Source organism: Triticum urartu, chromosome 2, assembly GCF_003073215.2.
Source record: "Triticum urartu cultivar G1812 chromosome 2, Tu2.1, whole genome shotgun sequence".
Classification (NCBI taxonomy): Eukaryota; Viridiplantae; Streptophyta; class Magnoliopsida; order Poales; family Poaceae; genus Triticum; species Triticum urartu.
Window position 1 is genome coordinate 287792312 of NC_053023.1, and position 26485 is coordinate 287818796.

Here is a 26485-nt window from a genome sequence, read left to right on the forward strand (position 1 = left end):
GTGAAGATCTACCGCTAGTGAGGCAAGTCCTTCGTGGGCGTTGGCCATGGTGGGATAGAAAAGGTTCCTTCTTCGTGGACCCTTTGTGGGTGGTTGCTTCTTCGTGGACCCTTCGTGGGTGGAGCCCTCCGTGGACTCGCGCAACCGTTGCCCTTGGGTGGAGCCCTATGTGGACTCGCGCAACCATTACCCTTCGTGGGTTGAAGTCTCCATCAACGTGGATGTAGGATAGCACCACCTATCCGAACCACGGGAAAAACATCCGTGTCTCCAATAGCGTTTGAATTCTCCAAATCCTTCCCTTTACATTCTTGCAAGTTGCATGCTTTACTTTCCGCTGCCAATATACTCTTTGCATGCTTGCTTGAATTATGTGATGATTGCTTGACTTGTCCTAAAATAGCTAAAATCTGCCAAGAACTAAAATTGGGAAAAGGTTAAGTTTTTATTTGGTCAAGTAGTCTAATCACCCCCCCTCTAGACATACTTTCGATCCTACAGTTTGTGTCCAACGACTAGACCAAGACATCACAGAACCCCACCTTTGATCAATAAAGCTTTCCTCTAATATTCGCAATATCCATATTGCAATCTTAGTTTCTTGCTTGTTCTTGCAGGAAATAGGCCTTCGTTGTCAGGTTGATCGTGCTCCGGTGTGGTCAATAACCTCTCGTAGTTGGTTTAGCGATTTCTAAGGCGCGACGTCCTCGCACGTTCGTAGTCGGATCGGCAAAGTGGACTTCCTCCAAAACGATAGCCACCATCCCATCCCGTCAGTTTGACAAGGGAAGAGTTTTGAGACACTCGCCATTATAGTGTTTTTTCGCACCAAAAAAAAGAGGAGCACAAAAAAAAGGAGCGCCAAAAAAACAGAGCGAAAAAAAGTTCCAGAGTGTGCTTTTCCCTTGTTTATGTGCAGCGCCGTGATTTTGTTAGTGTTCTAGGCTCGCGTCTCTAGCACGGTCTAGCCTAGGACCAGCACAGTACCGTCGTTGAGCGTTTATTCAACTTTGCATCTCTGAATTGATTATTGTTGACATTTTTGCTAAGCCTTCCCAGCTCCACATACATCTACATCGTGCATTTGACACCACCTGGCAATCACCCTATACAATCTTTGAGAGTTTTGACTATGATGGTTGCAATCACCACCCGCTGTTGTGTAAGAACTGGTAAGAATTTGAGATTCGCTTGCCGGATTTGTGATAAACCACCACCACCACCACTTCCTAGTAGTCTGTAGGATCATATTCTTTTGTGTTTCTATTGCTGCTAACCATGGCAAGATCACAAGCCGATGAGACAGATTGGGAGAACATGACGAACAAAGAGCTACATGATAAATTTCAGCAAATGATGAGTGGACAGGTGCAAGATGTGCTAAACAGATTTGAAGAGTCCATGGAGAAGATAGATGGCATGGAGAAGATAGATAGACACAATAGAGGTAGAGGTCAAGTTGTTAGTGTTGAAAGTGGCCTCACATGACCTATCAACTATCTCACTCTCTCTAGGTGGTGGTTCACTCACTCCCTCAAAATAGGTGCACTCAAACTCACATAGGGTGCAGTCACTCATCTCACTCAAGTGGTGGGGGTGGTGGCTCTCCTCACATGGGAATTGTGGGGCTAGTGGTGAAGTCACTCTCACTCTCAATATGGTGGCACAAGTCACTCAAGTCATCATACGTCTCCGTGGTCGAGGAGAAAATCCCATGCTCAACCATCTCGATGTCGTCATCGTGGATGAAGGCCGAAGATGGCACATCATCACTCGCGCCTCCTAAGATGGAAGCATCATCCTTGCTCGCCACCTTGTCGCTCGCCTCCAAAGCATGGTCCCTGAGGGTCTCCGTAGTCGTACTCATCGCCGCACTGTCTTGAAAAAGAGTCATGGAGGACTCGGCATCATCATTTCCACAAAGAGGGATGGCGGTGAAGTCAAACTTGGGAGCATCGTCTTGGAGCTCGTCGGTCTTGGACATCGTGGTGGTACTAGCCTCATGCTCGTTCTCATGGAGCTTGGTCGTCGCGAAGTGAGCTTGGGCTGGAGAAGCTTTGGCCTTCATGAGTTCTTGTTCCGCCTTGAGAGGACCAATGTAGTTGTCGTCGAGGGACTTGTAGTTCTCGAGGAAGATCGTCTTGGAGATGTCGTTGTGCAATCCCATCATGAAGTGGAACTTCATCAAAATGAGGTCGTCCAGGCCGGCTCATCGCAAGGCAATCTTCATCTCCTTGAAGTACTTGTTGATGGACTTGGATCCTTGGATGGTGTTCTCCAATTTGCGTTGAAGTTGTTCTGTGTAGGTTGGAGGCACGAACTCTCGCCGCAAAGATCTCTTCATCTTGGGCCAACTCATATCGTAGGGCTCCGAAGGTGCGTGAAGCCACCATGTGGATGCGTAGTCGTGGAAGTTCATTGTGGCGCACTTCACTTGATCTTCGGGAGGAACTTGGTGTAGCTTGAGTTAGTCGTCCATCAAACGCTCCCACTCGAGATACTCCTCGGGTTCTTGAGTCCCATAAAAAGGAATTGCATGGTCGATGTAGAGGTCGTAGTAGCTCGTGGAATATGCGGACTTGAGCTTGGGGAGCTTCTCTTGAGCGTAGTCTTGAGGTGCTTGTTGGCGAAGATGCCGTATATCCGAAGGCGAAGATTCCTTGAAGTCGCTTAGCAAAGATGCCAATGGAGATGGTGAAGTCATTGAGCGGTTGTTGGTGTTGAGCACTTGACCTTCACGTCTTTGTTGGTGATGGTGTCGATGCCGATGTGATCTTGCCAGAGATGGTAGCTCGGAGGCATGTGCTCTTGAGCGTCTTCTCGAAGATGAGGAAGACCGCTTGTAGGACTTGATGAGGGCTTTGATATCCTCCATTTGAGCTTGCATCTTGGCGTCGGTGGAGTTTTGCATGGCATCGAACTCGTCGTTGTTGTTGTAGACCGAAGATGAAATGCCTTGCCTATCCATCACTCCAAGAGAAAAATGTGAGTGGTAGAAAGAGAAGAACAAATACCAAATGTACCTTGACCGAAGTTGAAAGTGGATCAATGATCACTCCAATGTGGACAAGGAAATAGCACAATTGGTACCAATTCTTGTCGGTTTCTCACACCAACACAAATAAAACTTATGGTGGAGCTCGGTGAGGATAGTGGCACAAAAATTTGATGCAAAATGTTAGCAAGAGTAAATAAAGTTGAAAGATATTCAAAAATTCGCAAGTGTAACAAGTAGACCAATAGCAATATGGGTGGCTCACGGAAACGCACACACAGATAGATAATTGGGGTCGTGCAACCAAGGATGAGCACAAAATGTGGAATCCACAGAAAACGCTCGTGTTGCACAACTCAAGAGAGACGCTAGCACGATTGCTCTATAGGCGGATACGACACTTGTGCACAACCTATGAGATGCAAAATGTATGAACTTTCTATCCCAAGTATGCTATATATGTATGATGTTCCGGTGGTATGATCCAAGATGATCGGATATGACAATCTTATGCGATGGAGTATGGTGCTATGGCACTTGCTTACAAGGTCTTTGTTCACTCTTTTTCTTTGCTTAAAAGATTTATTCTTTTTTTTGTTTATGGCCACTTTGTGAAATGCACAAACCAAGATAGCGATTGTGTATATGCGGGAACAAACTTGAGGCACAAGGGATGATATGATACCGATATGATATGGTATGTATGCAAATGTATGGTGTAGATCACTAATGTGCACAAGTAACGTTGCCGGCAATACTCAAATGGCTAGTCTTGATAGGAAAGTAACGCAAAATGGGCTAGGGGTTAACAATGCAATGGCAACGGAATATACAATGGAGGGATACCACGATACCGAGATGATATGGAGGTTACCGTCCTTGGCGATGATGAGTGGCGGTGATCTTGATGGAGATATAAAGATGATGGTGACTCGTCCCTAAGTAGCCGAAACACCTTAGGAAACGGTAAAACCGCGAACTCAAAATCTCAAATGTCAAATGGTGGTATCGGGATGCGGTGGTGGTTGCGGAAGATCAATGGGATTACGGGAATGCAATGATGGGTTTTGCGAGTAGGCAATGCGGAAGTGGAGGGTAAGGTGGTGGAAGCCCTAGGAAAAGATGCAAAAATTGTCAAAATTTGATGGAGTCAAATGATGATGGTAGTATTTTTGTGGGAAGGGGGATGTCAAGAGCTTTTCAACGAGCTAAAGAACGTCAAAAACAGACTCCGGATGAATTAGTTATGGACAAAACAGTGAAACGGGGGAGGCTGAAATCCCAGGGGCCGGACATCCAGGGGTGGGGCCGGATATCCGGGGGTCAGTGTCCAGAACCGTGCAGATTTGGTGCTCCAAGAGCCGGATGTCCAGCCGGGGACCCGGATGTCCGGCCCGATGGCCCGGATGTCCGACCCGACGAATCCAGATCTCGTTTGGGACGGAAATTTTCGAATTGGAGGCGGAAATTGATGATTTCGGAGGCAAAATTTGATTGATTTCGTGGATGGAAAGTGGGGAAAAGTGGAGATATGCTAGATCCACTTGAAACCAAGCAAATCTATGGATCAAAATCAAGAAAACTTCGTCAAACCAGCAAATCACAAAAAAATTTGGGGCTATTTTTGGTGGGGATTTTCAAAATTGGGGAAGAACACAACAAAATTAGGCTAGAAAACAAAGAGGGGAGGCTCCGAAATTGTGATCAACGTGGCTCATGATACCAAGATGATGGTATCAAGAGACAAGCTGGCTCTGATCCAAGATGATGTAGGGTAGAACCCTAGTGGCCCGATCTTTCACGAAAGGAGCGGATCCCACGATGAACACGAAGAACACGAGGGGGAAAACGAGGGGAAAATCATGAGGGGAACACAAGAGAACACTCAAACCAACAAGAGTGATCACACATGCACTAGATCCATGAACACAAAGGAAGATACAAGATCCAAAGTCAACAACGGACGATATAAGAGGTAACCGGTTCTTCTCCGTGAGGAGGTCTTGAATCCACAAGGGGATCTTCCCGTGAGGGGTTTTGAATCCAAGGTGGATCTTCTCCGTAGAGGGGCCGCGACCTCTCTCGTGGAGTAGATCCGATATGGATGAGCGAAGCTCTATCTCTCAAATGAGCTATCACAACGCTAACCGTAAAACGTAGGTGGAAGGGAAGTATATATAGTCTAAGGGGCGAAGGGGTACATGGGCCTCAGCCCAGAAGCACTGCACGCAGGCAGGGAGGGGTACATGAGTTCGCTGATGTCTTTTCACAAGACGTGCCACAGGGATTACCACCTATCCAAGGGATTGAGCATCAAATTGACTTAATTCCCGGTGCATCATTACCCCACCATGCACCATACCGTACCAATCCAGAGGAGACGAAGGAGATTATGCGTCAATTACAGGAGCTGCTCGACAAAGGTTACATACGCGAATCCCTTAGTCTTTGTGTTGTTCCTATAATAGTGCCGAAAAAGCATGGTACGTCGCGTATGTGTGTTGATTGTAGAGGCATTAATAATATTACTATTCGTTATCATCATCCTATTCCTAGTGATGTAGGTTAGAACCCTAATCGTCCGATCTTTCATGAAAGGAGCGGGTCCCGCAAAGAACATGAGTAACACAAAGAGGGGAACGGGGGAAATCACAAGGGGAAACACAAGAGGAACACTCAAACTACCAAGAACAAGTCACACATGTGCTAGATCCTTGGATACATAGAACGATACACGGTCCACGGACAACTAGGGACGATACAAAAGGGTAAATGGTTCTTCTCCGTGAGGAGGTCTTGATGTTCTTCCCTAAAGAGGGGTCTTGAATCCGCTTGGGGGATCTTCTCCGGTGGAGGCTCGAATCTCCGAGGAGAAGGTAACCAAGTGGATGAGCAAAGCTCTCTCACAAATATGATCTAAACATTTGCTAACCCTAGAAAGTTGTACGGGATGGATATATATAGTCTAGGGGGTAGAAGGGGTACACGGGCCTAGGCCCATTACTGTGCGCAGATAGGGAGGCCGGACGTCCGGGCGTCGGGCCGGATGTCCGGGCATTCGCGGAGGGTCGGATGTCCGGGCTGTGGAGGTCGGTTGCCCGGGCTGGTGAAGCTGGCCATGTTGCTCTCGGGTTCGGGGGGAGTCCAGATTTCTGGGTAGGGGGCCGGATGTCCGGGACCTCAGGAAGTGTCGGATGTCCGGGCTTGCGGGGCCGGCTGTCCGGGGCCTGTAAGCACTAGGTGGTTGAGCAGTTGTAGAGGAAGGCGCTCCAGGGGCCGGATGTCCGGGGCCTGGGAGATGCTCTTGGCTCCTTCCATTGGTTCTCCTCATCCGTGGACTTGGGGACTTGTCCGTCTTCATTCGCATCTTTGGGAGGACCCTCTTGGTACCTAATCATGCACAACATCTCGGACTTAGGTAGTAGCCATGTCTCATGCATAGAAAGTGGAAGTTCGGAGAGGAGTGAGTTCACCTTATCTTCGATCGCTTTGGCTCGGGCTCATGTCATTGGTCCAAGTGGTGCCGTTGGAGGTGTGGGTGTCCATGGGGATGATCTTGGGATGCTCCGCATCATCTCCCCTCCCTTGGGGAAGATCCGTCCTTGGATCGAAATCCTCATCACCATGGTAGGGCGAGAGATCTTTGATGTTGAAGATGTCGCTCACGGAGTACTTGTCACGAGGAATGTCAATCTTGTAAGCGTTGTTGTTGTAGCGTGCAAGCACCTTGAATGGTCCATCCGTGCGTGGTCGAAGTTTGGACTTGCGTTCTTGGGGAAAGTGGTCGTTGCGAAGGTGTAGCCACACGAGGTCTCCAATGTTGAATATCATAGGGTGCTTATTGACGTTTAGCTTGGTCGCAAGGCGTTGTACTTGGCGCTCGATGGTGTTTCTTGTATCTTCATGCACCTTCTTGAGATGGGTCGCTCATGCACTTGCGTCCAAATTGATTCGCTCTTGGAGTGGTAGAGGTAGAATATCCAATGGTGACAAAGGGTTGAGCCCATAGACGACCTCGAAAGGGGACTTGCCGGTTATTGAGTGTCTTGCTTAGTTGTAGGCGAACTCGGCGATGGGTAGACACTCCTCCCACTCCTTGATGTTCTTCTTGATGAGTACTCGAAGTAGAGCGGAGAGTGTGCGGTTTGTCACCTCCGTTTGGCCGTCGGTCTGAGGATGGTACCCCGTGGAGAAGAGTAGCTTGATTCCGAGCTTGGCGCATAGGGTGTTCCAAAAGTAGCTAAGGAACTTGACATTGCAGTCTGAGACGATGGTTTTTGGCACACCATGGATACGCAAAATTTCCCTACAAAAGAGATTAGCAACATGTGAAGCATCATCTATCTTGTGGCAAGGAATAAAATGTGCCATTTTTGAGAAACAGTCCACAACGACAAATATGGAATCTTTCCCATTTCGATTCATAGGCAAACCAAGTACAAAGTCCATGCTAATGTCTTCCCATGGTTGGTAAGGAATTGGTAAAGGCATATAGAGACCATGAGATTGAGCTTTGGACTTAGCTTTGCGACATGTAGAACACCGGTTGGTGAAACGATTGACATCCCGAAACATCTTTGGCCAAAAGTAGCTCTTCGAGAGCGTGGCGAATGTCTTGTCGCGTCGGAAGTGTCGCATTAAGCCTCCTCCATGCGATTCCTGCAAAAGCACCAAACGAAGAGACGACTCGGGGATGCAAAGTTTGTTAGCTCCCATAAGATAGCCGTCTTTGATGTAATAGCGTTCCCAAGATGTATTCGACAAACACTTGGCATAAGGAGTAGCAAAAGTTGCATCATGCTCATACAAGTCTTTGATATGCTCGAAGCCAATGACATCTAACTCAAGTTGCGTGACAAGTATGCATATGCAGGAAATAGCATCTGCTACGATGTTTTCTTTACCCTTGTTGTACTTGATGACACAGGGAAAAGACTCAATAAATTCACTCCATTTAGCATGACACTTGTTCAGCTTTGTTTGTCCCATAAGATACTTAATAGTCTCATGATCGGTATGATTGATAAACTCATGGGGACGAAGGTAATGTTCCCATTCATGCAAAACAGGGACTAAAGCATATAGCTCTTTGTCATAGGTGGGATAATTGAGTTGCACTCTGGAAAGTTTCTCACTAAAGTAAGCTATGGGGCGCTTCTCTTGCCATTAGCACTAGCATCGCAATGAATTCAAAAGTCTTGTCGAAGTTGGGTAACGCAAGCACGGGAGCATGTGTAAGCACATTCTTAAGCTCATTGAATGCGGTGTCTTGGGATGGTCCCCAAACAAAAGGCGCATTCTTCTTGCTCAAAGCATGCAAAGGCGAAGCAATGGTGCTAAAATCCTTCACAAAGCGACGATAGAAACCTGCAAGACCAAGAAAACTACGCACTTGATGCAAGTTGGTTGGTTGCGGCCAAGTCTTAATAGCATTGATCTTGGACTCATCAACATGAACACCCTTAGAAGAAATAACAAAACCCATGAAACCGAGCTTATCAACACCGAAAAGGCATTTCTCCATATTAGCATAGAGGCGCTCTTTTCTAAGAGTTTGCAAAACGGTGCGGACATGGGTGACATGCTCTTTGATAGATTTGCTAAACACAAGAATTTCATCAAAGTAGACCACAACAAATATACCAATGGAAGGGCGAAAGACATGATTCATGAGGCGCATAAAAGTGCCCGGTGCTTCCGAAAGACCCATAGGCATGACTAACCACTCATACAAACCAAACTGGGTTTTAAAGGAGGTTTTCCATTCATCACCCTCTTGTATGCGGATTTGATAGTAACCACTCTTAAGATCAATTTGGGAAAATATAGTTGCACCGCTAAGCTCATCAAGCATATCATCTAGGCGTGGAATGGGATACCTATAGCGAACGGTGATAGCATTTATAGGTCTACAATCGGAGCACACGCGAAAACTACCATCACGTTTTGGCACAAGAATGACCGGAACGTCACAATGTCTCAAACTTTCATGCACATGTCCATGGTCTATGAGATGCTTTACTTGCCTTTGTATTTCTTTTGTTTCATCGGGGTTGACACGGTATGGATCTTTGTTCGGAAGAGGTGCTCCGGGGATGAGGTTGATTCGGTTCTCAATGCCTCGTAGAGGAGGTAGACCCGGAGATAGCTCATCGGGGAAAACATCTTGAAATTCCTGCAAAAGAGAAGACAACACTAGAGGAAGAGTGTGAGAAGTGTTACTTTGTGGTGCATTGTCCTTGCACACGAGGACGTAGTGTAGGAGACTAGATGGGTTCTCACACACTTCTCTCATCTCACGTTTGGTGGCAAATAGAACTAGGTTTTTGTTTTCGCTCATCGTGGAGGCACTCAATTTTGGCTTGTGGCGCTTACTCTCTTTTTGGTGGCTCGCTCTCTCACTATGATCTCCAAGATGGGTGGCTTGCTTGTCGGCGATCACTTGACTTGGGGACATTGGACGGAGGACGTACTCCTTGCCCTTCATCTTGGAGATGTAGTGGTTCGTTCGGCCGTTGTGTATGACTCCTCTATCGAATTGCCATGGCCGTCCAAGGAGAAGATGACAAACGGTCATTGGAACGACGTCGCACTCCAAGATGTCTTCGTAGGCGCCGATCTTGAAGGAGACTTGTACTCGGTGCTCGACTTGGATAGTGCCGGAGTCACTAAGTGATTGCACTTTGTATGGATGTGGATGCTTCGTCTTGGGCAATTGGAGCTTGGAGCAAAGTTCTTCACTTGTGAGATTATGACAACTCCCTCCATCGATGATGACCTTGATGGATCGTCCATTGATGCCGGCCTCGGTGTGGAATATGCGACATCGTTGGTCTTCTTCTTGGTGATGTTGGAGAGTCAAGACTTTGGAGACAACAAGTGTGGGACTTGAGTCTTCATCACAAAAGACTTGATCTTCTTCATTGTTCACTTGGAGGTGCATGGCAACTTGCTCGAGGGCTTCCATTTCGCCTTCGCTCATGGAGTCAGAAGTGCCATCGTCGTTGAAGACCATGGTTCGCTTGTTGGTGCCCTTGTAGGACTTGTGGCCTCGGCATCCGCAAGTGAAACACTTGAAGGAACTCGTCTTGACAGTCTCGTCGGTTGGAGTTGATGATGATGAAGCTCTTGGCTTGAAGTTTCTTGTAGGAGGATGGCTTTTAGGTGACGAAGCTTTCTTGGAAGTTGACTTGTCGATGTTGGAAGTAGAAGGTCTTGTAGTCGGTGTTGGAGTCGTTGAAGCTTGGTTATTGGAGAAGCCGTAGGACATGGATGAGAACTTGGCATACTTGAAATCATCTTGCACTTGGCGTTCCGCTTTGGTAGATTGGTGCACTAGCTCGATGAGATTTGAGTATGGTTGGAAGTCGGCGATCTTCTTGATAGGGTGATTGAGTCCGTTCAAGAAACGTGCCATTGTTTGCTCATCATCTTCCGTGACATTGGCTCTTATCATTGCAATCTCCATCTCCTTGTAGTATTCTTCAACGCTCTTTGTTCCTTGCTTGAGTTGTTGGAGTTTCTTGAAGAGGTCGCGGTTGTAGTAGGTAGGTACGAAGCATGCTCTCATGACATCCTTCATTTGCACCCAAGTAGTGATGGGTGGTTCACCTCTTGCCTCTCGGCGCTCTATGATTTGTTCCCACCAAATGAGGACATAATCTTGGAACTCAAGGGATGCCATTGCGATCTTCTTCTCTTCTTCAAAATTGTGCAAACGGAAGATCTTGTCAACCTTCAATGCCCATGAAAGGTACTCTTCGGGATCGTTGCTTCCGTTGAACTTGGGCATGGTGAACTTGAGTTTGCCATAACATTGCTCTTCATTGTGTTGGGGTTGGGGATGATGACACCCATGTTGTTGATGGTTGTGCAACTCGTGGTGCTCTTGTCGTGGAGGATCTCCATTGTCTTCATGCTCTTGATTGACTAGTTGTTCTTGGTGAGCTTGTGGAGGAACTTGTCGAGCTCGAGGAGGAACTTGACGATGCATGCGAGCTTGAAATCTTCGTTCTTGAATTTCTTTGTGAAGTGCTTCCTCTTGTTCACGGGCTTGTCGGCTTTGGTGGGCAACGGCTCGTCTCGAATCGCGTAGAGTTTGTTGCGCCGCAAGTCCTTGAGCGTCACAGTGTCGTTGTTCTTGACATTGTGCCTCAGCATCTTGAGCATTTTGGCGTAGACGCGCTTGCTCTTCCTCTTCATGTTGGCGTTGTCGTTGTCGTTCTCGTGCTAGCGCAAAGGCCTCTTGAGATTGACGTTGTCGGCGCTCTTGAGAGTCGGTGTCTCATAGGGGATTGAGGCTTGCTTGATGGTCGGTGTGCGGGGCTCGACGAAGAGTGTTCAATGTCGGTGTACTTGAGCCGGAGAGGGTGAAATCGGAGTGGCGGCTTGAACGGCTCCTTCTTGAAGTGGAAGACGAGCGGTTGATTAACAATGCATGAATTTCGTCCATCCTTGCATCATTCTCTTGCTTGTGATCGTCGAGCTTGTGGTCGAAGTAGTCCCTTGTACGTTGCTCGAAAAGTCGCAAGTCGGCGGCAAGGTTGTTGATGCGTTCACTCATAGCTTGTTGCTCTTGATGCAAAGCACGTTGTGCACCAAAGAGGTGACTCTTGGTGACGAAGGAGTTCATGTCGTCGTCTTGCTCCATGAAGAGTGGGTTGGTAGAAGTACTTGGCCTATCCATCATTCCAAGACAAATGTGAGTGGTAGAAAGAGAAGAACGAGTACCAAATGTACCTTGACCGAAGTTGAAAGTGGATCGAGGATCACTCCAATGTAGGACAAGGAAATAGCACAATTGGTACAAGTTCCTGTCGGTTTCTCACACCTACACAAGTAAAAGCTTTTGGTGGAGCTTGGTTAGGATGGTGGCACAAAATTTGATGCAATTGTAAGTGAGCTTCAATAATGTTGGAAAAGATTCGCAAGATGCAATGTAACAAGTAGACCAAGCATATAAGGTACACGGAAACACACACGCAAAAAGATAAGTGGGGTTGTGCAACCAAGGGTGTGCCAAAATGTGGAATCCACAAAAATGCTCTTGTTGCACAACACTAGAGAGACGCTAGCACGATTGCACAATAGGCGGATACAAGAACTTGTGCACAACCTACTTAGCAAAAATGTAACGACTTCTATCCCAAATATGTTGTATGCAAGGTGTTTCTATGATATGATCCAAGATGATCGAGTATGACAATCTTAATGTTGTAAGATGCTATGGTTCTTTCTTAAAATCTCTTTGCTTATCTTTTCTCTTTGCTTAAAAGCTTGGTTGGCTCTTTGATGTTTGAGCTCTTTTCTCATGCAATGCTTGACGGACCAAGATAGCAAATGAGTATGCGATGACAACTTTGTGAGACAAGAGATGATACCAATATAGGCAACAATTATGTATGTATGCTATGGGAAGTATGAACACTAATGTGCACAAGTCTCGTTGCCGGCAATACTCAATGGCTAGTCTCGATTGGTAAGAAACGCAAAGGAGTAAGGCTATGATGGCTATCAATGTAATGGCAAGAATGCTATGTCCAATACCAAGATGAGGTTACCGGTCTTGCTTCCGGTATGGTGTCAAAATGGTGGCACGAATACCAAGTCGTAGTCAAGGTGGTCGTTGTTGATGATGCGTTCGTGGCGAAGATGAGTGGCGGTGATGTCGATGTCGAACCGTACCTAGATAGCCGAAACACAAAAGGATACGGTACCGCAACTCAAATTCTCAAACCTTGAAGTAGCAATTGTGTTGGAGAGCGAAACGGTTCAAAAATGGTTGTGTTATGCGGAAGTGGTGGAAGTATGCGGAAGTATTATGGTATATGGTGAGTACCGGAACAAAATTTGGTGGAAATTGGGGCGGTGGATGGATATGTGGCTGCCAGGGGCCGGATGTCCGGGTGGAAGGCCGGATGTCCGGTTGGAGCCGGATGTCCGGGCTCTACGGGCCGGATGTCCGGGCTCTGGATCCGGGGACGAACGGGATGAACACCGCGTGGGGAGGTTAAATCCGGGCGAAATTCAGAGGAATTGGTGGATGGAAATTGGGGGGGAAAGGATGGGAAGCTAGATCCACTCAAAACAAAGCAAATCCACGGATCCAAACCAACAAAATCTCAACACACCAACAAATCACAAAAAAAAATCTGGGGATATTTTTGCTGGGGAATTTTCGAATTAGGACGAAAAATAACAAAACAAGGCTAGAAACACATCGGGGAGGCTCCGAAATCGTGATCAACGTGGCTCTAGATACCAAGATGATGTAGGGTAGAACCCTAATCGCCCGATCTTTCACGAAAGGAGCGGATCCCACGAAGAACATGAGGAACACAAAGAGGGAAACGGGGGAAATCACAAGGGGAAACACAAGAGGAACACTCAAACTAACAAGAACAAGTCACAGATGTGCTAGATCCTCGGATACATAGAACGATACACGGTCCACGGACAACTAGGGACGATACAAAAGGGTAACCGGTTCTTATCCATGAGGAGGTCTTGATGTTCTTCCCTAAATAGGGGTCTTGAATCCGCTTGGGGGATCTTCTCCGGTGGAGGCTCGAATCTCCAAGGAGAAGGTAACCAAGTGGATGAGCAAAGCTCTCTCACAAATATGAGCTAAACATTTGCTAACCCTAGAAAGTTGTACGGGATGGAGTATATATAGTCTAGGGGGGTAGAAGGGGTACACGGGCCTCGACCCTTTACTGTGCCCAGACAGGGAGGCCAGATGTCTGGGCGTCGGGCCGGATGTCCGGGCGTTCACGGAGGGCCGGAGGTCTAGGCTGTGGAGGCTGGATGACCGTGCTGGTGAAGCTGGCCATGTTACTCTCGGGTTCGGGGGGATCCGGATTTCCGGGTAGGGGGCCGGATGTCCGGGACCTCGGGAAGTGTCGGATGTCCGGGCTTGCAGGGCCGGATGTCCGGCGCCTGTAAGCACTTGGTGGTTGAGCATCTGTAGAGGAAGGTGCTCCAGGGGCCGGATGTCCGGGGCCTGGGAGATGCTCTTGGCTCCTTCCATTGGTTCTCCTCATCCGTGGACTTGGGGACTTGTCCATCTTCATGCGCATCTTCGGGAGGACCCTCTTGGTACCTAATCATGCACAACATCTCGGACTTAGGTAGTAGCCATGTCTCATCCATAGAAAGTGGAAGTTCGGAGAGGAGTGAGTTCACCTTATCTTCGATAGCTTTGGCTCGGGCTCGTGTCATTGGTCCAAGTGGTGCCGTTGGAGGTGTGGGTGCGTCCATGGGGATGATCTTGGGATGCTCCGCATCACCTAGGCTAGATGACATGCTTGATGAATTGAGTGGCTCTACAGTATTCTCCAAAGTTGATTTGCATAGTGGATACCATCAAATTCGTATGAAATTGGGAGATGAATGGAAAACAACATTTAAAACTAAGTTTGGATTATATGAGTGGTCAGTCATGCCTTTTTGGTTAACTAATGCACCTAGTACTATCATGAGGTTAATGAACGAAGTTTTACGTGCTTTCATTGGACGATTTGTGGTAGTCTATTTTGATGATATACTGATTTATAGTAAATCTTTGGAGGAACATTTGGAACATTTACGTGCTGTTTTTATTGCTCTACGTGATGCACATTTGTTTGGTAACCTTGGAAAGTGCACCTTTTGCACCGAACGAGTATCTTTTATTGGCTATGTTGTTACTCCACAGGGAATTGAAGTTGATAAAGCAAAGATTGAAGCTATTGAGAGTTGGCCGCAGCCCCAAACAGTCACACAAGTGAGGAGTTTCCTTGGCCTCGCTGGTTTCTATAGGCGTTTTGTGAGAGATTTCAGCACCATTGCTGCACCTCTCAACGAACTTACAAAGAAGGATGTGCCTTTTGTTTGGAGTACCGCACAGGAAGAAGCCTTCACGGTATTGAAAGATAAGTCGACACATGCTCCTTTACTCCAACTTCCTGATTTTAATAAGACTTTTGAGCTTGAATGTGATGCTAGTGGAATTGGATTAGGAGGTGTGTTATTACAAGATTGCAAATCTGTTGCATACTTTTCTGAAAAATTGAGTGGGCCTAGTCTGAATTAGTCTACTTATGATAAAGAATTATATGCTCTTGTTTGAACTTTAGAGACATGGCAACATTATTTATGGCCCAAAGAATTTGTTATACATTCTGATCATGAATCTTTGAAACATATTAAAAGTCAAGCTAAACTGAATCATAGACATGCTAAATGGGTTGAATTCATTGAGACTTTCCCTTATGTTATTAAGAACAAGAAGGGTAAAGAAAATGTTAATGCTGATGCATTGTCTCATCGCTATACTATGCTTTCACAACTTGACTTCAAAATATTTGGTTTGGAGACCATCAAAGATCAATATGTGCTTGATGCTGATTTTAAAGATGTAATGCAGAATTGTAAAGAACGAAGAACGTGGAACAAGTTCGTTGTTAATGATGGATTTGTGTTCCGTGCTAACAAGCTATGCATTCCAGCTAGCTCCGTTTGTTTTTTGTTGTTGCAGGTGGCACATGGAGGATGACTAATGGGACACTTTGGCATGAAGAAGACGGAGGATGTACTTGCTACACATTTCTTTTGGCCAAAGATGAGACGGGATGTTGAGCATTTTGTTGCTCGCTGCACTACATGTCAAAAAGCTAAGTCATGACGCAATCCTCATGGTTTATATATGCCCTTGCCTATACCTAGTGTTCCTTGGGAGGATATATCTATGGACTTTGTTTTAGGTTTACCTCGAACAAAGAAGGGGAGGGATAGCATATTTGTTGGCGTGGATAGGTTCTCGAAAATGGCACACTTTATACCATGTCATAAAAGCGATGATGCTGTTAATGTTGCTGATTTGTTCTTTCGTGAAATTATTCGCTTGCATGGTGTGCCAAACACTATTGTTTCAGATCGTGATACTAAATTTATTAGCCACTTTTGGAGATGTTTATGGGCTAAGTTGGGGACTAAGCTGCTTTTTAGTACTACTTGTCACCCCCAAACTGATGGACAAACTAAAGTAGTCAATAGAACATTGTCTACTATGCTTAGGGCTATTTTGAAGAATAACAAGAAAATGTGGGAAGAATGCTTGCCTCATATTGAATTTGCTTATAATCGTTCATTGCATTCTACTACTAAGATGTGCCCTTTTGAAATTGTGTATGGTTTCCTACCTCTTGCACCTATTGATTTGTTGCCTCTTCCATCTTCGAAGAAGGTTAATTTTGATGCAAAAGAACATGCTGAATTGATTATAAAAATGCATGAGTTAACTAAGGAAAACATTTAGCGTATGAATGCTAAATATAAACTTGCTGAATGTAAGGGTAGAAAACATGTTGTGTTTGCACCTGGAGATCTTGTTTTGTTACATTTGCGTAAGGATAGATTTCCTAATTTGCGCAAATCAAAGCTAATGCCACGTGATGATGGTCCTTTTAAGGTGTTAGAGAAAATAAATGATAATGCATATAAACTTGAGCTGCCTGCAGATTTTGGGGTAAGTCCCACTTCTAACATTGCAGATTTGAAGCCTTATTTGGGTGAGGAAGATGAGCTTTCGTCGAGGATGACTTCATTTCACGAAGGGGAGGATGATGAGGACATCAATACCATTGTTACACCCACAGCCCCTGCTGCTATACATACTGGACCAATTACTAGAGCTCGCGCACGCCAATTAAATTATCAGGTACTTTCGTTTCTTGGTAATGATTCTAATGTTCATGAAAATATGATGCTGCCTAAATTGGAAACATTTGTTTTGCTTAAAAATGAAGGGCCTGGCACGGATAAGAGGGATGAACACTGGAGCAAGACCAAGCATGGAGATGATGGCATGCGCAAGGGGATCAAGAACGGAGTTACAAGTGATGATTTCAGGACTTTGAAGCCACCATAAGGAGTGCATGAAGCCTTGGACGAAATATACAAGATGCCACTTCATAAATTTCGTCGAGAGTCTATTCTAGGTGCTACGTCACCTTATTATTGGGCCAGGCCCATGTATTTTTGAAATATTTAAGTATAGGCTATTTTTAGAGTTCGTATGTGTGGGGAAACAAGAGTTAGGGTTGATTTCGGACCCCTCCTCCAAGGGCCACGAAATTCGCCCCTCTTCCTCCATATATACAGCCCTTAGGGCGTCGTTTAGACTTTGGGTTTTGTTTAGATTAAAAGTTCGCCATAGCTGCAACTTCGCGTACTTCATTTGTGTCCAACGACCAGACCAAGTCGTCACAGAACCCCACCTTTGATCAATAAAGCTTTCCTCTTATATTCACAGTATCCAGATTGCAATCTTAGTTTCTTGCTTGTTCTTCGTTTGCCTGCAAGAAATAGACCTTTGTGGTCAGGTTGTGATTCAAGGTAGAACCCTAATCGCCCGATCTTTCACGAAAGGAGCGGAATCCCGCGATGAACACAAAGAACACAAAGGGGAAAACGAGGGAAACACAAGGGAAAATGGAGAGGAACACTCAAACCAACAAGATAGTTACACACGTGCCAGATCCCCGAATACATAAAGTAAGATACACGATCCACGATCAACTAGGGACGATACACGGTAACCGGTCTTCTCCATGAGGAGGTCTTGATGTTCTTCCCTAAAGATGGGGCTTGAATCCTCTTGGGGAATCTTCTCCAAGGAGGTGCGATCTCCGAGGAGAAGGTAACCAAGTGGATGAGCAAAGCTCTCACACAAACATGAGCTATCTCTTTGCTAACCCTAAAACATAGGTAGGAGAAGAGTATTTATAGTCTAGGTGATTAAAGGGTACACTGGCCTCGGCCCAAGTCGCTGCGCGCAGGCAGGGCCGAAGGTTCCGGGCACCGGAGGTTCCAGGGAGGGTCTGGCCTAACCCGAGAGTTGGTGCGGGTGGAGCTAGTTTGGCATCCCGGGGCCGGAAGGTCTGGGCTGGCCGGAGGTTCCGGGTGTCGGAAGGTCCGGGATGGGTTCCGGGCTAACTAGAGAGTTGGCACGCCTAGGCTGGTCGAAAATGTTAGAGGCCGAAAGCTCTGGGTCGGCTGGAGGGTCCGGGGGCCGGAAGTTCCGGGCTCTGGCTGGAGGTTCCGGGCGGTCCAGAGTGTTGACGCCTGTCTCTTGTTCTACAGCCCTCGGCTCCGTGCCTTGAGCATTGTACCTGATCACACATAGCATCTCGGACTTAGGCAGTAGCCATGTCTCACTTGAAGAGGAGGGATACTCAAGTAGGAGTGATGTCACCTCGGATTGAATAGCACGCACCCTAGCTCTTGTCATGGGCCCACTTGGAGCTTGGATAGTTGAAGTGGTGTCCATGGGGATGATCGTGGAATGCTCCGCATCATCTCCCCTCCCTTGGGGAAGATCCGTCCTCGGATCGAATTCTTCATCACCATGGAAGGGAGAGAGATCTTTGATGTTGAAGATGTCGTGCATGTTGTACTTGTTGCGCGGGAGGTCGATCTTGTAAGCGTTGTCGTTCTAGCGTGCGAGCACCTTGAAGGGTCCATCCGCTTGTGGTCAAAGCTTGTACTGGCGTTCTTGTGGAAAGCGGTCCTTGCGAAGGTGTAGCCACATGAGATCACCAATGTTGAAGACCATAGGTTGCTTGTTGACGTTGAGCTTGGTCGCAAGGCGTTGTACTTGGCGCTCGATGGAGTTTCTTGAATCTTCATGCACCTTCTTGAGATGTGTCTCTTGTTCACTTGCGTCCAAATTAATGCGCTCTTGGAGTGGTAGGGGAAGAATGTCCAATGGTGACAATGGGTTGAAACCGTAGACGACCTCGAAAGGGGACTTGCCGGTTGTTGAGTGTCTTGTCCGATTGTAGGCAAACTCGGCGATAGGTAGACACTCCTCCCACTCCTTGATGTTCTTCTTGATTAGTACTCGAAGTAGAGCGGAGAGTGTGTGGTTGGTCACCTCCTTTTGGCCGTCGGTTTGAGGATGGTAAGCCGTGGAGAAGAGTAGCTTGATTCCGAGCTTGGCGCATAGGGTCTTCCAAAAGTAGCTAAGGAACTTGACGTTGCGGTCCGAGACGATAGTCTTTGGCACACCATGTAGACGCAATATTTCCCTATAAAAGAGATTAGCAACATGTGAAGCATCGTCTATCTTGTTGTAAGGAATGAAATGTGCCATTTTATAGAAATGGTCCACGACGACAAATATGGAATCTTTCCCATTTCGAGTCCTAGGCAAACCAAGTACAAAGTCCATGCTAATGTCTTCCCATGGTTGGTATGGAATTTGTAGAGGCATATAGAGGCCATGAGGTTGAGCTTTGGACTTAGCTTTGTGACATGTAGAGCATCGGTTGGTGAAACGATTGACGTCCCAAAACATCTTGGGCCAAAAGTAGTCCTTCGAGAGCGTGGTGAACGTCTTGTCGCGTCCGAAATGTCCCATTAAGCCTCCTCCATGAGATTCCTGCAAAAGCAATAAACGAAGATATGCTTTGTTAGCTCGCATAAGATATCCATTTTTGATGTAATAGCGTTCCCAAGAGGTGTGCGACAAACACTTGCCATAAGGAGTAGCAAAAGTTGCATCATGCTCATACAAGTCTTTGATATGCTCGAAGCCAGTGACATCTAACTCAAGTTGTGTAACAAGCATGCATACGCGGGAAAGAGCATCCGCTACGATGTTTTCTTTACCCTTAATGTACTTGATGACATAAGGAAAAGACTCAATTAATTCACTCCACTTAGCATGACGCTTGTTCAACTTGGTTTGGCCCTTAAGATACTTGAGAGTCTCATGATCGGTATGAATGATAAACTCACGGGGACGAAGGTAATGTTCCCATTCATGCAAAACGCGGACTAAAGCATATAGCTCTTTGTCATAGATGGGTTAATTGAGTTGCGCTTCAGAAAGTTTCTCACTAAAGTAAGCTATGGGGCGCTTCTCTTGCGTTAACACACCTCCTATGCCATTACCACTAGCATCGCAATGAATCTCAAAAGTGTTGTCGAAGTTGGGTAAAGCAAGCACGGGAGCATGAGTAAGCAAATTCTTAAGCTCATTGAATGCGGTATCTTGGGATGGTCCCCAAACAAAAGGCACATTCTTCTTCCTCAAAGCATGTAAAGGCGAAGCAATGGTGCTAAAATCCTTCACAAAGCGACGATAGAAACCCGCAAGGCCAAGAAAACTACGCACTTGATGAAGGTTGGTTGGTTGCGGCCAAGTCTTAATAGCATTGATCTTGGACTCATCAACATGAACACCCTTGGAAGAAACAACAAAACCCAAGAAAACGAGCTTATCAACACCAAAAAGGCATTTCTCCATATTAGCATAGAGGCGCTCTTTTCTAAGAGTTTGCAAAATGTTGTGGACATCGGTGACATGCTCTTTGATAGATTTGCTAAACACAAGAATGTCATCAAAGTGAACCACAACCAATATACCAATGTAAGGGCGAAAGACATGATTCATAAGGCGCATAAAAGTGCCCGCTGCTTCCGAGAGACCCATAGGCATGTAACCACTCATACAAACCAAACTTGGTTTTGAAGGTGGTTTTCCATTCATCACCTTCTTGTATGCGGATTTGATAGTAACCACTCTTAAGATCAATTTTTGAAAAGATACTGGCGCCACTAAGTTCATCTAGAATATCATCTAGGCGTGGAATGGGATACCTATAGCGAATGGTGATAACATTGATAGGTCTACAATCGAGCACATGCGAAAGCTACCATCATGTTTTGGCACAAGAATGACTGGTACGGCACAAGGCTCAAACTTTCATGCACATGTCCATGGTCTATGAGATGCTTTACTTGCTTTCGTATTTCTTTGGTTTATTCGGGGTTGACGCGGTAGGGAGCTTTGTTCGGAAGCGGTGCTCCAGGGATGAGGTCGATGCGGTGCTCAATGCCTCAGAGTGGAGGTAGTCCCGGAGGTAGCTCGTCGGGGAAAACGTCGTGAAATTCCTGCAAAACAGAAGACAACACTAGAGGAAGAGTGTGAGAAGTGTTAGTTTGTGGTGCATTGTCCTTGCACACAAGGACGTAGTGTAGGACACTTGATGGGTTCTTACACACTCCTCTTATCTCAGTTTTGGTGGCAAATAGGACTAAGTTCTTCTTTTCGCTCATCATGGAGGTGTTCGATTTGGGCTTGTGGCGCTCACTCTCTTTTTGGTGCCTCGCTCTCTCACTATTCTCTCCGTGATGGGTGGCTTGCTTGTCGGTGATCACTTGACTTGGGGACATGGGACGAAGTACATACTCCTTGCCGTTGTGGATGACTCCTCTATCGAATTGCCATGGCCGTCCAAGGAGAAGATGAAAAACGGACATTGGAACGACGTCACACTCCAAGGTGTCTTCGTAGGCGATGATTTTGAAGGAGACATGTACTCGGTGCTCGAATTGGATGGTGCCGGAGTCGCTAAGCCATTACGCTTTGTATGGATGGGGATGCTTCTTCTTGGGAAATTGAAGCTTGGAGAAAAGCTCTTTGCTTGCGAGATTATGACAACTTCCTCCATCGATGATGACCTTGATGGATCGTCCATTGATGCCGACCTTGGTGTGGAATATGTGGCATCTTTGGTCTTCTTCTTGGTGATGTCGGAGGGTCAAGACTTTGGAGACAACAAGTGCGGGACTTGATTCTTCATCGCAAAAGACTTGTTCTTCTTCATTATTCACTTGGTGGTGCATGGCGACTTGCTCAAGGGCTTCCATTTCGCCTTCACTGATGGAGTCATAAGTGCCATCGTCGTTGAAGACCATGGTTCGCTTGTTGGTGCACTCATAGGACTTGTGGCCTCGGCCTCCGCAAGTGAAACACTTGAAGGAACTCGTCTTGACGGACTCATCGGTTGTGGTTCATGATGATTAAGTTCTCGGCTTGAAGTTGCTTGTATTAGGATGGCTTGTAGTTGACATAGCTTTCTTGGAAGTCGACTTCTCAATGTTAGTAGAAGAAGGCTTTGTAGTCGGTGTTGGAGTCGTTGAAGCTTGGTTGTTGGAGAAGCCGTAGGACTTGGATGAGAACTTGGCATTCCGCTTTGGTAGCTTGGTGCACTATCTCGATGAGATTTGAGTATGGTTGGAAGTCGGCGATCTTCTTGATGGGATGATTGAGTCCATTCAAGAAGCGTGCCATTGTTTGCTCATCATCTTACGTGACATTGGCTCTTATCATTGCAATCTCCATCTCCCTCTAGTATTCTTCAACGCTCTTGGTTCCTTGCTTGAATTGTTGGAGGTTCTTGAAGAGGCCGCGGTTGTAGTAGGTAGGTACGAAGCGTGCTCTCATGACATCCTTCATTTGTGCCCAAGTAGTGATGGGTGGTTCACCTCTTGCCTCTCGGCGCTCTATGATTTGTTCCCACCAAATGATCACATAGTCTTGGAACTCAAGGGATGCCATTGCGATCTTCTTCTCTTCTTCATAATTGTGCAAACAGAAGATCTTGTCAACTTTCAATGCCCATGAAAGGTAATCTTCGGGATCGTTGCTTCCGTTGAACTTGGGCATGGTGAACTTGAGCTTGCCGTAGCGTTGCTCTTCATTGTGTTGGGGTCGGGGATGATGATGCCCATGTTGTTGATGATTGTTCAACTCGTGGTGCTCTTGGCGCGGAGGGTTGTCAACCACGTGTTGCTCTTGTCGTGTGGGATCTCCATTGTCTTCATGATCTTGAGGAACTGGTTGTTCTTGGCGTGCTTGTGGAGGAGCTTCTCGAGCTCGAGGAGGAACTTGACGGTGCACGTGAGCTTGATAAATCCTCTCGTAGACTTCTTCGCGAAGTGCTTCGGCATGTTCACAAGCTTGTCGGCCTCGGTCGGCTACAGCTCAACTTGAATCGTATAAAGCTCGTTGTGCCTCAAGTGCTTGAGTGTCACAGAGTTGTTGTTCTTGACGTTGTGCCTCAGCATCTTGTGCATTTTGGTGTAGACGTGCGCGCTCTTCTTATTCATGTTGTCGTTCTCGTTGCCGTTCTCATGCTAGCGTAAAGGCTTCTTGGGTTTGACGTCGTCGGTGCTCTTGCGAGTCGGTGTCTCATAGAGGACAGAGGCTTGCTTGATGCTCGTTGCGCACGGCACGGCGAAGAGTGTTCGATGTCGGTGTACTTGAGCCGGAGAGGGTGAAGTCGGAGTGGCGACTTGAACGGCTCCTTCTTGAAGTGGAAGAAGAGCAGTTGAGCAACAAAGCGCGAATGTCGTCCATCCTTGCATCATTCTCTTGCTTGTGATCATCGAGCTTGTGGTCGAAGTAGTCCTGTCGTGGGTTTGTCACGGCAGATGTCCTTGTGGAAGGACTTAGTCGTGGAGCCATCGCTACGGGTTAGCTCAAAGGGGTTAAATCGGACAAGGGGACACTGGGATTTTATACTAGTTCGGCCCCTTCAAGGAAGGTAAAAGCCTACATCTAGTTGCAATTGGTATTGCTAGGGTTTCGAAGGCCAGGGAGCGAATCCGATTTGTCTGGCTCTCGAGTTGTTGTCAGTCCCTAAACCACGGCCGGGTCGTCCCTTTATATACATAGGTTGACGCCCGCCGGGCTACAGAGTCCCGAAGCCGGATCATAAACGTATCCGGTTCGGTCTCTATCCTTCCTATCTTATAATACAAGTTACATGACTAGGTCGGTTTACATTTACAAGCTTTAACCAGCCTTTTGGGCCTTGGGCCTTCATGAAGCGCCATCATCCTTGCATCTTCACGGGCTTCTAATCTTCAAGGAGTTAACCTGACTACACAAGGACGGTTTACATCCAGTAGTAATATCCCCAACATTAGGCCTCAGATTGGTTTGAACCTGTTCATGTCAATCTTCTACAATTAGAAAATTCTTCCCTCATATCTTCACCTTGATCTTGTAAACTGCCGTGACGTCATACTTCCAGTTTATGATAAACCGCCCTGACGTCATCTATCTGTTGATGTCGACGATTACCTTCATTTAATGTGTATTCAGTCACCGAGGCGACACTTTTATTAATTTATCCATTTTTGGGATCCTCGATTCTCGCAATTGCAGTTTTATCGATTTGCCTTATAAATAGGGGCAGAGGACCCCTTTCTTTTCTTTCCGCTACCCATTCATCTCTTCTTCTTCCTCTCGACGACCCCACACTCGAGCGCCGCCGTCATCTTCGGACCTCGCCTCTTCTTCGCTGTCGATCGCTGCATCAACCTATTCGCACCAGAGTTCCACAGCGCCCTTCTGCTGCTTCCACGGTCACAATAAGTCCTTTCCCCCTTCTTTCCTAGATCCATTAGGGTTTGCTTGCTCTTCACTATTCTTGAGGTTCATCAGAGCTTTTGATGCTGTTCTTCTTTGGCCTTTAGGTGAACACTTCGTACCTGACGTACTCCTTGCCGTAGCTAATCTTCTGCTATCACCACAAACCCTTATGCGCAAAGAACTGATCTAGTCCTTCATAAGTTGCTTCGGTTCTTCACCCTTTCTAGATCCAATTATTTTTACTTTTCTGTCTTATCTTAGATCCGAAAATTCCACATACCTCTGTGAAATCTGTTTCTCCTCACACCATCATATGCGATTTAATTTTGTATAAGCAATCTATACCATTAGCCCTCTGATAAACCGGAAGAGCCTTTTACCTCCATAATTATGTTCTGGTTTGACAGTGTCTGAGTACCCCTTTCGTGGTACTACCTTTTATGCATTGTTGCATTGATCTCCGGTTTATGCCATGTCACCTATCAGTGCATATTTTACCCCCTTGCATCTTGTATGTTATCCTGTGTGATTTATAAACCGGCCTTTTGTTTCCAGCTCGTTTGTTCCACGATGGCCAAGAAATTCACCGCTTGCAACTGGGCTCATTCCCCGGTCACAGAGGAACAATTGAATGATATGGTCAACATTGGCACTTTGGCTAAGAAAACTGAAATCAAATGGCGAGTTCCAGGAATAGAAAATCATCCAACCCCAAGGCAGGGTGAGGTGGTTGTCTTTGTTGACCACATAGGCCGTGGCTTCAAACTGCCAGGGTCAAAGTTTTACCGAGATGTGCTTGCTAGGTTCCAACTTCATCATCAAGATATTGGTCCCAACTCGTTCTCCAATTTATGCAACTTCCAGGTCTTCAGTGAAGTATATTTACAAGAAGAACCAACCACCGAGTTGTTCCGGGACTTCTTTCATTTAAACCGGCGCACAGAATTTGTAAATGGCCCTAACACTGAACTTGGGGCTGTCTCAATTCAAAAGCGGAAAGAGGTTGAATTTCCTCATGCCAAATTGCACAACCATCCAAAGGAATGGAACCAAACTTGGTTTTATTGCAGAGATACATCCCCTGAAGATGAAAATCCCCTCCCCGGCTTTCGTGATCACAGACTATCCAACACCCATCCCATGCCACAATGCTTGAGTTCTTCAGAAAGGGCGAAATATGCCCCTCAACTCGCCAAACTCTGGGCCTTTATGGTGAACAGTTTAACAGGTGTGGACTTTGTGCCCTGTTGGATATCCTGGAGTATCTTGCCACTAAGCCGGCGTTCCGGTTTAATGTCTGAATATACCGGTGAGGTTGACGACCCTCAATGCCATTGCAACCTTCAATTATCTGAGGAAGAAGTCACTGAAGGTGTAAAGAAAATTCTGAATGAATCGGAACTGGCCTGTAGTCAAACCAGTCTGAGTCCCTTCTATGACAAGAACAAACCGCCTGCTGTAAGCATTATACTTCCTTTTCATCTCTAATGTTTTTAGCTTATGCAACCTGTAATCCTTATTCTATGTATGTAGGGTGATGACCCCTTCTGGAAACGGAAAACCGTAGAGAAAGTGGCAAAGCCGACTGGGGATAAAGTGGTCAAGCCATCCCGCCCCAAAACCAAAGCCGTAAAACGGACGTGAAAACGGAAAATGGCTGACCGGATCAACATGGAGCTTGATGATGACACTGATGATCCAAAAGTTGAGGTAGAACTTGACTCACTTGGCTCTCTTTTCATGCATCTCATTAACAATGATCTTCCTCAGGAGGACGCAGAAGCTAGTCAAGCTGATGATGTAGAGGTAATTACCCTTTCCTCCGGTTCAGACTCTATGCCAACACAAAAAACTCGCCAAGCAGTCCGGAAAGTAAGCTTTTCTCATCCTCTTGCTCACTTGGATCCAACATTTATTTTGAAAACTCAATAGCATGAAGCTCACCGGACAACCCGGCACAGTGGCCAGCAAGTCACTTCAGCCGGTTTACCTGATACCCCGGTTCGGAAGCGCCGGTCTGAGGTCTCTCCTACTTCTGACCATTCTTACCCCAAGGCAGGTTATTTCAGACAGCCTCTTAATCCGTCCGATTCAAATTATCAAGTGACACCTCCTTCATCTTCTGGTGAATCGACAGCAACTCAACTCCCCCCTTTGAAAACAGTGGCTGAGTAAGTTGTAAAAACCTTACTTTCCAATGCGTCATAAATCCTTTGAATATGATGTTAATCCTCTTTTATTCTGTTTGCAGGGCCAAAGCTAGACCTAGTAAGAAAGCT